The sequence below is a fragment of the Gorilla gorilla genome, chromosome 16 (assembly GCF_029281585.2).
Source record: "Gorilla gorilla gorilla isolate KB3781 chromosome 16, NHGRI_mGorGor1-v2.1_pri, whole genome shotgun sequence".
Classification (NCBI taxonomy): domain Eukaryota; kingdom Metazoa; phylum Chordata; class Mammalia; order Primates; family Hominidae; genus Gorilla; species Gorilla gorilla.
Window position 1 is genome coordinate 22,260,693 of NC_073240.2, and position 14,403 is coordinate 22,275,095.

At 40.5% G+C, this 14,403-nt stretch overlaps 1 long non-coding RNA gene across 1 annotated transcript; it reads left to right on the forward strand.

Moving 5' to 3' along the window:
- The first annotated feature begins 1,564 nt into the window (after positions 1-1,564).
- LOC134757228 (uncharacterized) lies at positions 1,565-14,125 on the forward strand. Its single transcript, XR_010130918.1, has 3 exons — positions 1,565-1,662; positions 3,820-3,896; positions 14,002-14,125. It is a non-coding gene; the product is annotated as an uncharacterized lncRNA (long non-coding RNA).
- The last annotated feature ends 278 nt before the right edge of the window (positions 14,126-14,403 follow it).

The following is a 14,403-nucleotide window of genomic DNA, read 5'->3' on the forward strand; positions in this document are numbered from 1 at the left end:
GGTGAAAAAAGAAACACTTCAGTTTCCTGAAATGTTTCCTAAGCCTACCTTTAACTAAAAATTGAAAAGTTTTGTATGGCAAAACCATCTAAAATGTGTCAAAGGACGTGTAAGAGAAAGGGTAGGCTATTTGCAAGAAAATGACAAAGGGTTTGATTTACGAAGAACGAATCCAGGCTGGGCATGGTGGCTTACACCAGTAATCCCAGTCATTGAAGGGCCAAGATGGGAGGATTGCTTGCACTCAGGAGTTTGAATCCAGCCTAGGCAACAAAGGAAGACTCCATCTATATGTTGTTTTAAAAGAAGCAAGCCACAAAACAAATGAGCAGAGACTCAAGAAATTCTCAATCTCATTAAAGAAGTGCAGATAACAATCTAAGAATGAAAATGTTTGGCACCTAGCAGGTTGGCAGACAGTAAATTTTGCTTATGCTCAGTCTTAGCAAAGGGTTTGGAAAAACAGGCAGGTTAAGCCATTGTTTATGTGCATATAAACTGTAGCTATCTTGTGCATGGTACTTTGACAATATTTATTATTTTAAGATGCATGTATTCTTTAACCCATTGCTGCCTTATAAAAAAGGTAATTAACCTACTGTTCCTTTCTGGAAATTCCATCCATGTTGCCAGTAAACACAAAATGATAGATCTGTTTATATTCATATGGAAGTACCTGTAAGATAGACTACAAGAGAAAAGCTTGATGTAGAAGAGATAAATAATACTGTAATTCTTTAAAATTTTTGTTGTAAAATCAGTTACAGTTTGAAGCAATTTCAAGCTAACAGAAAGACCCCAGAAAGCATCCATGTAGATGGTGCAATAAACTTTTTCATGTACTATTTGACAGTAAGTTGCCAGCACAATGCCGTATCTCTCAGCTACTTCCATGTGTAATTTTTACAAACAAGGACATTGGCCTGTGTAACCACAGTACAGTCAGCACAATAAGCAAAATCATCGTGTGCATGCACACATTTACATCTGTATTTGTCTGTGTACTCACACATGTTGAAGGCCAAAAGCTCATACCTGTATCTTCAGTTCTGTTCTTAACATCCAGAGCTTGGGTTGGTTTGTTTGTTTCTTTTCCTATTTACAATGCTTTCATAGAACCATGCCACCCAGATATTCTCAGCCTATTGATTTATTTCATCATTTACCCAGTATTTATCTTGTGTACTAGTGCCACCATTGAGCCTCCCGCTGCTGAGCCCATGTCCTTTACTCACATGGGACACTCCTTGGTGGGCTGTTACCACCTTGCCTGCCCCTCATCTGCCTCTGTCTGCCCAGGCCCTTGGCAACTTCTCCTGCTCCTCCTAAACCTTCTCATCTTGCTGTGTTTCCCGGGGCAATCACCTGCCACACTTAGCACCATCTAATGGCATCTGGAATGAATTGTTGGGGCGAGGGGAAGAGCTGTGATAATGTGTGTGTGTGCATGTATGTGAATGAGCTTTTATGTATATAAATGTATTTTGGGAGAGCTGCAAGAAACCATAGAAGTATTATTATTTTTTTGTTTTGTTTTGAAATGAAGTCTCACTTTGTTGCCCAGGCTAGAGTGCAGTGGTTTGATCTCAGCTCACTGCAACCTTCGTCTCCCAGGTTCAAGTGATTCTCCTGCCTCAGCCTCCTGAGTAGCTGGGATTACAGGTGAGTGCCACCATGCCCAGATAAGTTTTGTATTTTTAGTAGCGACTGGGTTTCACCATGTTGGCCAGGCTGGTCTTGTACTTCTGACCTCAAATGATCCACCTGCCTTGGCCTTCCTCCAAAAATTAGAACACTAAGGTGTCTAAGGAACAAATCTAGGTCATGGCTGCCACTGCACCCACTCTCATTTTGACTTTGGAGGTGGGATACTGTGTGGTTGGCACTGGCGGCTTTGGGGCATAGTGAAGCTGTCGGTAGTGTCAGAGACATTGTCAACCAGACACATATCTTGTTATTGGAGGGCCTTCATTCACCAGGCTGAATGAAGGTACCAAGGAGTGACCTTGATGGGATTAGGGTGCAGACAAGGAGACAGAAAGAAGGCACAGATCCCTTCCCCTTCTCTAGCCTATTGTCTCCACATAGTGTGTTCTTGTGGTAGAGACTCACACAAAGCCAGTTGCTGTGCAGAGCTCAAGCTTCACCAAAAACCCAGAGGATGGGTTTGCAACTAAGAGACATCAGCTTTAATGGCTAGCCCTGGCTACCCTCTTTGGCTACTCAGGAAATATACACACCCTTCCCTGCACATTTGACTTTCTGTACAACAACACAACTGTTCCATCCAACAGAGTGCAACTTCCTACAAAGAAATCAATTTTTACCATCTGCTCAAAATGAGGAGACATGGTGTTCCAACAGCCACACCCATCTCTGGGAGACTGACTATCTAGTCATGAGGCATATCACTTACTCTTCAAATTCAATCCTAACCTATTTGAGTAATCTCTAGTCTAATGGACAAATGGAAAAGAAACCTCCAATAAAACTTCTGTAAAATACTGCGCATAGAAGAAGGGAATAGTTAATATATGCAAATACATAATCTGCATACAAACACATTCATAGCAGGAAAGGAAGAAAATACGTACAGTTGCTACAGTCTACTTTTCTGCAACTTACAAGACTTTTTGGATTTAACCTTTTTAGTTCATACATTTGTAGGTTTTTATAGGGTAACTGTGATATTTGTTATATGTATCATCTGTGTCATGATGAAGTCAGAGTAGTTGGGGTGTCCATCACCTTGAGTATTTATGATTTCAAGTCCTCTCTTCTAACTAATTTGGAATGTACAATGCATTGTTGTTAACTATAGTCATTCTCATCTGCTGTCAATTGTCACAAAAATTTATTCCTTAGTTTACTACGCTTACATTAATGTTTTTAGCTTTTTTTGTTGTTGTTGTTGTTTTTTTTTTTTTTGAGACAGTCTTGCTCTGTCGCCCCAGCTGGAGTGCAGTGGTGCGATCTTGGCTCACCGCAAGCTCTGCCTTAGGGGTTCACGCCATTCTCCTGCCTCAGCCTCCCGAGTAGCTGGAACTACAGGTGCCCACCACCACACACAGCTACATTTTTGTATTTTTTGTAGAGACGGGGTTTCACCATGTTGGCCACGCTGGTCTTGAACTCCTGACCTCAGGTGATTTGCTTGCCTTGGCCTCCCAAAGTACTAGAATTGCAGGCATGAGCCACCACACCCAGCCTACATATTCAATAACAAAGATTTCATTTGCCTATTTTGACCTTCAAATGAGAGGAATTACCCAATATGCACTCTTCTGTATCTGGCCACAAAGGTGGCTTCAAATTACCTGTCCTAATTGTGGGCAAACCTTTATGCAGAAAGGTGTGCTTTGTCCTCTTGTTAATAGAAGAGATTTATGAGGAGGAAAAAAAAATCAATGTATCTCATTATTGATATTGCCAAAAATTATATCATCTCTACTCTGGAATATTGAGTTATTAAAACTGATGTATATAACAGTGGTTTATAATAGTAGTTTTAATATTCAGTGAACATGGATTGTGACTAAATTTTCTTTAATTCTAAAGATAAGAATTTGCTGGAGAAAAAAATTGGCAGCAAATAATTGCAGAATATTAATAAATGGTTAAAACTTTGTCTCGGTTGGGACTATAGGTGATTCCTACACTCTGCTACCTGGTGAACTTTTGTCCTTTCAAAGACTTTTAAAGTCTTTATTTAAAATGGGTATTCATTGCTGTATTTATAGGGAGCATGGAGAGGATTTCCCTACACAGTTTAGCTGAAAGCCCTGACATGCAATCATATAATTTCATTTGCTTTTATAGTCATTTCCCTGGAAGTGGCAGCTGTGACAGTAAAGGAAGAATCAGAAGATCCTGATTATGATTATATCACATTCAAGGTAATAAGGGTGAATGCAATTTTTTAATAAAAAAAATTTGTGGTTAAAATTAAAGTTTATCAGTTGCTTTAACTTCTTAAATAGTATTTTATTGATTAGTTCTTGATGGACATCTATATTTGTAAATAAGTCACTGGGATAAAACATTTTAAAAATGTGGATATAAGGTCAACTCACACAATTCAGGGGATATGTAAAATAGTCATTCATGTTTGTAAAAGTATAAGCACAAGTTGTGGCACAATTTAGAATTCAATGCCAGTTTCTAGTGTTGCAAAATAAACCTATTAGGCAAATGCAGATATAGTCAGCTTAATTTTTTATCTATGTGTAATTGTAATAAATTAAACATTTGAAGTATAAAATCCAGTTTTGACATGTACATACCTAATAAACCATCTTCATTGCAACCGAGATAATGAAATATCCATACCCCCGAAAGTTTTCTCATGTCCCTTGTAATTCATGACCCTGCCCAGTATTCAGGCAACATGCTGATTTTCCATTTTAGCTTAATTTGCATTTTCTAGAAAGTCATATATATGATATCATATGATATGAATAAATGTGGACTATTTTCATGGGGTAGGGACTATTGTGACTTCTTTACTTCACATGATTGTTTTGAAATTCATCCACAATGTTGCATGTATCAGTAGGAGATTCTATTTTGTTGTTGATTAATACGCTGTTGTATACATGGGTCAAAATTTGCTCATCCCTTTGTTTGTTGATAGCCATTTGGGTTCTTCCAGTTTGGGGTTGGGGCTACTGCAGGTAGAGCTACTATGAATGTTTGTGTACAAGTTTTTGTGTGGACATAGGCCTTCATTTCTCTTGAGTAGATATCTGGGAATAGAATAGCTGGGATCTATAACTTTTGAAGGAAATGCCAAACTGTTTTCCAAGGCACCTGCATTATTTTACATTTCCATCAGCAGGGTATGAGAGTTTTGGTTGACATTCTTGTAAATACTTGTAGGTCAATCTTATTTTTACCCTCTTAAGTTGATATGCAGTGGTTCCTCATTGTGGTTTTAATTTGCAATTGCCTAACAGGTTTATTTTCTCTCAGAGGATAGCTTTATCAGGTCTAGAGAACTCTGAAAGTGTTTTGAGCAAACCTTCTGGCTCGTAATTATGTGAATATGTGTATACACATGTTAGGCCATGTCCAAGTGAATTTCATGTTTTTAGCAGTCAGTTTTCAGTAATTGACTGCTTGTGACATTAGGAATTAGTTACATTCTTTTTTTTAGTAAGTTGGTAAAATATGCCAGTGAAACCATCTGGGCCTTGAGGTTTCTCTGATAGAAAGTTTCCTAACTCCCTTTGTTACAAAAATTACCCTCATCTGGGTTTGCACCCTGTTGTCCCAGCCACTCTCAAACCTGAGGTGGGAGAATCACTTGAGCCTGGGAGTTCTAGGCCAACCTGGGCAACATAGTGATATTCCATCTCTTGGGAGGCTGAGGTGGGTGGATCATCTGAGGTCAGGAGTTAAGACCAGCCTGGCCAACATGGTGAAACCCCGTCTCTACTAAAAATGCAAAAACAAAACAAAACAAAAAAAAACAAAAAAACAAAAAAACCTAGCATGGTGGCAGACACCTGTAATCCCAGCTACTCGGGAGACTGAGGCAGGAGAATCACTTGAACCTGGGAGGCGGAGGTTACAGTGAGCCAAGATCTTGTCATGTCACTCCAGCCCAGGCAACAAGAGCAAAACTGTCTTAAGAAAATGCTTTTAATCGATACAGGGCTATCAGTTTTCTCTTCTGTGAATCTTGTAATGAATCTCAAAATGGATATACAACACATTTTCCTATTTAAGGTAAAGTACACATTTACACCTTAGAATAGTCAGAAGTCAGGTTCCTATTGTATAATTAGTAATGAAAATATTGATAAGGTCATGTTCATACTTAGTACTGATAAGAATTCTGAAATATTCATTTGTTCATCTGTAAGTTTTATGAATTGATTACCTTTTTTGGAATTTTTCATAGTGTTCCCAAACTTGATACTCATAGGCTATTTGTAACAGGTTTTACTTTGATCTACTCTGGTTTTTAGCACATGGAATGGATTTTCTTTAGGTCTAGCATATAACATACATTCAATTGTTTCAGATTTTAAAACAACAAAAAGGGCCTATAGAATCATTGCTTAATTTGAAACTAGCCCGGTAGTCCCATAGACGATAAACGTAGAAATTTAACCCTGCTGTTAAAGCTTGAAACTATACTTATCTGCCTTCCCTCCTCAAAAAAAGATCTTCAGAAAGTATCAAAGATCTGAAATTCACCATATCACAGTACCCAGATGCTTCCTTGCTCCTCCCTAATTCCTGTTTTCTTATACATTGTTGCATTTCTTCCTGCCAAATAGACTCCTAGTTTTAGTCAGTGAAGGAGATGGATTTGAGACTGAGCTTCCCTCTCCTTGGCTGCAGCACCGGGTTACAGCCTTCTTCCTTAGCAATACTTGTCATTGGGTTTCTGTGCAGTGAGCAGCAGGACCTAGACCAAACCTCTTTTGTTTCGATAACAACATGAACAACCATCTTAACTGTTCTTCTTTACTGAAAAATTTTACTTTTTAACTCCTGGCCCGTTTTTCACTGTCTCTCCTTTCTTTGACCTCACATCTTTTTGCTTTTTGATTTTATAGTCAAGAACTTAATGCTCCATAAATTCAAATTTTAAGGTTAAAAAAAGAGGAATAACTAATCTACACTCCCAGAAAATGTGGCACATATACACCATGGAATACTATGCAGCCATAAAAAGGATGAGTTCATGTCCTTTGCAGGATGAAGCTGGAAACCATCATTCTCAGCAAATTAACACAAGAACAGGAAACCAAACGCTGCATGTTCTCACACATAGGTGAGAGTTGAACAATGAGAACACATGGACACAGGGAGGGAAACATCACACACTGGGGCCTGTGTGAGGTGGGAGGCTTCGGGAGGGATAACATTAGGAGAAATACCTAATGTAGATGACAGGTTGATGGGTGCAGCAAACCACCATGGCACGTGTATACCTGTGTAAGAAACCTGCATGTTCTGCACATGTATCCCTTAAAAAAAAAATCTCCTAACTCAGAGGATTGCTTTGAGGATTAAATAAGATAATGCACATAAAAAAGGGAAAGAAAGTGTGTGTAGAGAAAGTGTATTTTTTATTGAATTAAAGGTTGATTCACAGGTATAGGTTTATAGATTTACCTAGGGTTTTGAGTTCATGTGCATTTTTACAATATAAGTGGAAAAGAATCTGAAGGTAATTGTGACATGATAAAGCTGGATATTGAAAACCAAAAAGATTTGGCCTCAGTATGGCACTAGTCGCTGAATGACAGTTTTTCAGACTGTAATCGTTGCTCTTTAAAAATTAAGAGAAAATATAACATTTGTATTACTTTTATTACAATTTCTGAATTTAGTTATCAGTAGATAAGACAAAATAGATAAGCATCTGCTTCCCTTCCCCCTAAGTGATGCATTCTTACTCAGATCTAATGTATGTTTATTCATACCTGAAGGCAGTGTTTTTCAGTCTTTTCCATGTTCGTAGCTCAGGTCTTTAAAGACAGAGGATGCATATTGGGGGCAGCTTGCGTTCTTAATCCTAAGTGGCTCTCTGATGTCTTAGGTTCTTTCTTTCCTATTTGTGAGGATTAAGGAGATAATGTATGCCAAAGGCATGTTACTATTATTATTGGTTGTATTAATAATCTGCTTTCTAATGTGAAAATCTCCTTTGTATTAAATAACCCTGGCAGATGATCCTTGACCCTTATGTAGAAAAGTACCCATTGTCTAGTGAAAAAATTTACTGCCCATTCCTAGCTGTGAGACTTTGAGAAAGATACTTGGCCTTGAATGACTCACAGACTTTCATGAAGCTTAGTCAGATAATGGCTATAATGTATCCAGCACAGCATTTGATAGGTAATATATACCATTCCATTTCTCTTTGGTTTTTAGAAAGGATTGATTTAAAATGTGTAAAATTCAGTGGCATTTAGTTACATTCACAAGGTTTACAACCATCATGACTATGTATTTCCAGAATTTTCCATCATCCCAAACAAATTCTGTACCAAATAAGCAATAACTTTCCATTCTCTCCTCCCTGATACCCTGGTAACTTCTTAATCTAATTTTTGTTTCTATGAATTTCCTTATTTGGGTACCTCATATAAAAGGAATTATGCAATACTTGCCCTTTTATGTGTGGCTTATTTCACTTAGCCTAATGTTTTCAAGGTTCAGCCAGGTTGTAACAATATATCTGATAGCATTGATCAGAACTTCATTCTTTTTCGTGGTTGAATAATATTCCATTGCATGTATATGTCACATTTTGTTTATCCCTTCATCTATGGATGGACACCTGGGGTTTGTCCACCTTTTGGTTATTGTGATTAACGCTGCAGTAAATACTGTCCTTGGACTTTCCTTTCTTCTCTTGTCCTGAGCCAACATCAACACTTGCACATCAGCACTCGGCATGTTTCTGAGTTCATTTTTTCAATTCTTTTTGTTATACACCTGGGAGTGGAATTGCTTAGTCATATGGCAATTCTGTGTTTAACTTTTTGAGGAACTTACAGACTTTTTCACAGTGACTGTACCATTTTACATTCCTAGAGAGAATATTCAAGGGTTCTAATCTCTCCACTTATTCACCAGTGCTTGTTATCTTTTCATTATTATTATAGCCATTCTAGTAGGTGTGATGTGATATCTCATTTTAGGACTGATTTTCTTTCCCTAATAACTAGTGATTTTGAATATCTTATGTGCTTATTGGCCATTTCTATATCTTTGGTGGAATTACTATTCAAGTCTTTTTTTTTTTTTTGACAGAGTCTTGCTCTGCCACCTGGCTGGAGTGCAGTGGTGTGATCTCTGCTCACTGCAGCCTCCGCCTCCTGGGTTCAAGTGATTCTCATGCCTCAGCCTCCTGAGGAGCTGGGACTACAGGTGCGTGCCACCATGCCCAGCTAATTTTTGTATTTTTCATAGAGACAGAGTTTCCCCATGTTGGCCAGGATGGCCTCGATCTCTTGACTTCGTGATCCGCCTGCCTCGGCCTCCCAAAGTGCTGGAATTACAGGTGTGAGCCACCATGCCTGGCCTACTATTCAAGTCTTTTGCCTATTTAAAAGTTTAAACAATAAACTCTGGTCAGCTATATGATTTCTAAATATTTTATCCCATTCTGCAGAGTGTCTGTTCTCTTTCTTTTTAGAGACAGACTTTTGCTGTGCTGTTCAGGTTGGAAGTGCAGTGGCACAATCATAGCTTACTGTAATCTCAAGCTCCTGAGCTCAAACAGTCCTCCCATCTCAGCCTCCTGAGTCACTGGACTTACAGGCGCACACTACCCTGCATGGCTTAATTTTGTTTGTTTTTGTAGAGGCAGAGCTACCTCTTTCTTCATAGGTAGGAGAGTGTTCCGTAGTAAAGATTCCCTGGTGATGGATGGATCCAGCTCCCTGTTGAGTCCAGCAAATATTTGAGAGCAGTTGTCATATTGTGTTGTTTCTTCCAGTCCAAAGTCCTCCCAGTTCCTTTAATCCAAAGGTCAACAAATTAAAGGGCCAGATGCTAAATATTTTAGGCTTCAAAGACTAAGAGACAAAACCAAGAATAGCATGTAGGTATAACAAGAGAGAAAACAAATTTCCACAAAATTTTAATGAATGAAATTCAAAATATAAATGAGTACAACTTTTTGTAATATAGCTCCATTAAGGAGAAGAATTGGGTTGTTTTGTAGGGGATGGGGTAGGAAGTAGGGGGTAGGGTGATCCACAAGAGGATCTTGTGCTAGAAACCTAGGACTAAGACAAAATATTGAAACAAAAGATGCTCCTATCACCTCTATCATTGAGGACTTTATAAGAGCTTTAGAAGCTCTGTGCCAGGACCAGGGGCAGAGACCAAATGTGTCTTTCTCTTCTTTTGTTTTCTATTTTTGAGACAGTGTCTCACTCTGTGACCCAGGCTGGAGTGCAGTGATGTGATCATAGCTCACTGCAGCCTCAACCTGGGCTCAAGCAATCCTCACGCCTTAGCCTCCTGAGTAGCCAGGACTACAGGTGCATGCCACCTATGCCCAGATAATTTTTTTCATTTTTTATAAAAATGCCATCTTTTTATGTTGCCTAGACCGGTCTCAAACTCCTGGGCTAAAGCAATTCTCTTATCTCAGCCTCTCATGTAGCTTGGGCTACTGGTGTGCATCACAACGACTGGCTAATATTCATTATTACTACTATGTCTGTAGAGGTGGAGTCTCACTATGTTGCCCAGGCTGGTCTTGAACCCCAGGCCTCAAGCATTCCTCCCACCTTGGCATCCCAGGGTGTTGGGATTATAGGTGTGAGCTACCATGCCAAGCAATCACATGGGTCTTTATAATAGCAAGAGGGAGGTAGAAGAGTCAGAATTGGACGAGATATGATGATGGAAGCAGAGGTGAGAGAGGCATATTTGAAGATGCTCCACTTCTTGCTTTGAAGACGGAGTTAGGAGCCATGAGCCAAGGAATGTGGGTGGCTTCATGAAGCTGGAAAAGGCAAGGGAACACATTCTCTCTAGGCCCTCCAGGAGAATGCAGCCCTACTGACCCCTTGACTTTAGCCTTGATATGCCTATTTTGGATTTCTGAGCTTCAGAACTGTCAGATAGTAAACTTGTGGTGTTTTAAGCCACTCAATGTAGGGTAGTGTGTAAAAGAAGCAAGAAGAAATGAACACAAACCAGGCACAGTGGCTCATGCCTGTGATCCCAGCATTTTAGGAGGCTGAGGTGGGAGGATGAGTTGAGCCCAGGAGTTCAAAAGCAGTCTGCACAACATAGTGAGACCCTGTCTACAAAAAAACCAGTCTTGGTAGCACACACCTGTAGTTTTAGCTAGTAAGGAGACTGAAGCAGGAGGATTGCTTGAGCATATGAGTTCAAAGTTGCAGTGAGCTGTGATTGTGCCACTGCACTCTAGCCTGGGTGACAGAGGGAGGTCTTGTCTCAAAAAAAAAAAAAAAAGAAAAAATGAGTGAGCATGGTGGGAGTGGGGACAGATGGCAATATTAAATAGAGTGGTCAGGGTTGTCCTCATAAGTGAAAATTGAGCAAAGGCTTCAAGGAGGGAAAGGAGCTGGCCAAGGTGCTTAGGGAAGAGCATTGCAGGCAGAAGCAACAGAGTGAAGACGTTAGGAGGGAACTCCTTGGTGTGTCTAAGGCTCAGGATGGAGTCTGGTGCAGCAGAGAGAGGGAGGAAGAGAAGCAGGGGAGGAGGCCAGGGAGTAGCTGAGCTGAGGTCAGTACAGATTGTGTAAGCCCTGGGAGGTTATTGCTGGGGCTTTGACTTTTACTCTGACTGAGATGGGAACTGTGGGAAGGTTCTGAGCAGACAGGTGACATCATCTGTCTCCCTATTTAAAAGCACCCCTGGCTGCTGAGTTGGGAAAGACTATAGGAAGATTTTGGTAGAAGCAGGGAGGCCGAGCTGTCACCACATCCAGGTGGGAGATGATAGTGGTCCTGACCAGGGTCATGGTGGCGGTGAGAGATGGTCAGAGCCTGGAGACATGTTGAAGACTGTCAACAGGATCCTGACAGACTGGACATGGGGTGTGAGAGAAGGCAGGGGTCAAGGTTGAGTTTGATTCAAATTGAATTATTAAGTAATTAAAAAAAACCACTGCTGCCTTTCCCAATCCTACTAAGTAAAGGATGCTAGATTAAAGAAATCTCAGGTCAGGCCAGGTGCAGTGGCTCACACCTGTAGTTCTAACAGTTTGAGAGGCAGAGATGGGAGTATCTTTTAAGACCAAGAGTTAGAGAGCAGCCTGGGCAATAATAGCAAGACCTCCTCTCTACAAAAGTAGAAGAAAGAAATTTAGGAAAATAAATATAGCCAGGCATGGTTGTGTATTCCTGTGGTTCCAGTTACTCTGGAGGCTGAGGTGGGCAGATCTCTTGAGGCTAGGAGTTTGCGGCCAGCTTGGGCAACATAGCAAGACTTCTTTCTCAACAAAAATTAAAAAAAAAATAGCCTGGCATGGTGGAACCTGCCTGCATTCCCAGGTATTAGGGAGGCTGAGGCAGAAGGATCTCTTGAGGCCAGTTGGTCAAGGCTGCAGTGAGCTATGATTACACCAGTGTACTCCAGCCTGGGTGACAGAGTGGAACCCTGTCTCAAAATACAAATCCAAATAAAATGAAATCTCAAGTTGGACCAGTCCCATCTAGGCTATGCAGGCCTTTCAACTGCATAGCCACATGATCGGGTTTGTGTGGCTGTGGATGAGGAGACCCCTGCCCAATTGTTGTTGACTATACAATCGGTTTATTTTTAAATATGGTAATCAAATATATTTCATCATACTTGATGGTCTCAGGTATGTGTGGGTTTTGGAATTCTCCTTGGAACAAGTTTTAACATCTTATTTGTTCCATCATTTCATAATTTTTTTATCTGATCAATTTTTTTTTTTTTTTGAGACAGAGTCTCACTTTGTCACCCAGGCTGGAGTACAATGGCACAATCTCGGCTCACTGCAACCTCCACCTGCCAGGTTCATGCGATTCACCTGCATCAGCCTCCTGAGTAGCTGGGATTATAAGCACACGCCACCACTCCAGGCTACTTCTTTGTGTTTTTGGTAGAGACGGGTTTTTACCATGTTGGCCAGGCTAGTCTGGATTTACAAGTAGATTTACAAGAATCCGCCACCATGCCCGGCTAATTTTTGTAATTTTTAGTAGAGAAAGGGTTTCACCATGTTGGCCAGGCTGTTCTCGAACTCCTGACCTCAGATGATTCGCCTGCCTCGGCTTCCCAAAATGCTGAGATTACAAGCATGAGCCACCACGCCCAGCCCTTTTCTTTCCCTTTTACAGACAGAGTCTTGCTCTGTCGCCCAGGCTGCAGTATGGTGACATGATCATGGCTTATTGCAGCCTCAAACTCCTAGTCTCAAGAAATCCTCCCACCTCAGTCTCCCAAACAGCTGGGAATACAGACGTGTGCCACCATGCCCAGCTAAATTTTTTTTTGTTTTTTATTGTAGAGGCACGATTTTGCTCGGTTGCTCAGGCTGGTCTCAAACTCCTGACCTCAAGCGATCCTCCTGCCTCACCCTCCCATGGTGCTGAGATTACAGGCAGGTATGACTACCTGTGCCCAGCTCCTTATTATTATTATTTTAAATAACAGCTTTATTAAAATGTAATTCACATATCATTCAATTTATTTGCTGAAATCTGCAGTTCAGTGGGTTTTAGAATATTCACAGAGCTGTGCACTGATCACCACAGTCACTCTTAGAACCTTTCCTTACCCTGTAGAGAAATCCACACCCCTTAGCTACAGCCTCCTACTCCCTCCACCTGCCTTTGCCCCCAGCCTCAGACAACCATTGATTGATTTTTCTGTCACTGTAGATTTGCCTAATCTGGACAAATAGAATTGTACAATATGTGTTATTTTGTGGCTGGCTTGCTTTCCTTCTTAGTAAAATGTTTTCAAAGTTCCTTTATGTTGTAGCGTGTATCAGTATTTCATTCCTTCTGTGGCTGAATAATATTCCATGGTAGAAACACACTGCGTTTTGTTTATCCATTCATCAGTTGGTGCACATTTGGGTTTTCATGTATTGGCCATTATGAATAATGCTGCTATGAAGGTTCCTATACAAGTTTTTGTATGGACATATATATTTTTTTTCCTCTGGGATATATGCCAAGGAGTTAAATTGTTGCATTATGTGATGACTGCACATTTAGGCTCTTGAGAAACTGCCAGACATTTTCTAAAGTGGTTAGATCAGTTGGGTGTGATGGTTCACACCTGTAATCCCAGGTACTTAGGAGGCTCAGTTGGGAGGATGACTTGAGCCCACAAGTTCAAGACTAGCCTAGGCAAGATAGCGAGACCCTGTCTTGATTTCAAAAAAAATCCAATTAAAATGATAAGAAAAGAAATTCCTAAAGTAGTTATGGCACTTTATGTTCCCACCAGTAATGTGTATGGGTCCAATTCCTCTGCATCTTCACTGACGTTATTATTTTTTTTTCTAGACAAGAGCCTGCTGTGTTTCTCAGGCTGGAGGGCAGTGATGTCATTACAGTTCACTGCAGCCTTGAACTCCCAGGCACAAGTGATCCTCTCATCTCAGCCTCCCGAGTAGCTGGGAATTACAGGTACACAGCACCATGACTGGCTAATTTTTATATATTTTTTTGTAGTGATGGGGTTTGACCATGTTGCCCAGTCTAGTCTCATACTCCTGGCCTCAATGATCTGGCCACCTTAGCCTCCCAAGGCTGAGGCCCCATGCCTGGCCTTCACCAACATTTGTTATTATCTGCGTTTTTTTTCCTTTTATACCTTAAAGCAGTATAAGAACAAGTGTCTTCAATGATAGTAAACAAAAAATATAATCCCAGGACATTGGAAGCTGAGGTAGGAGGATCTGTTGA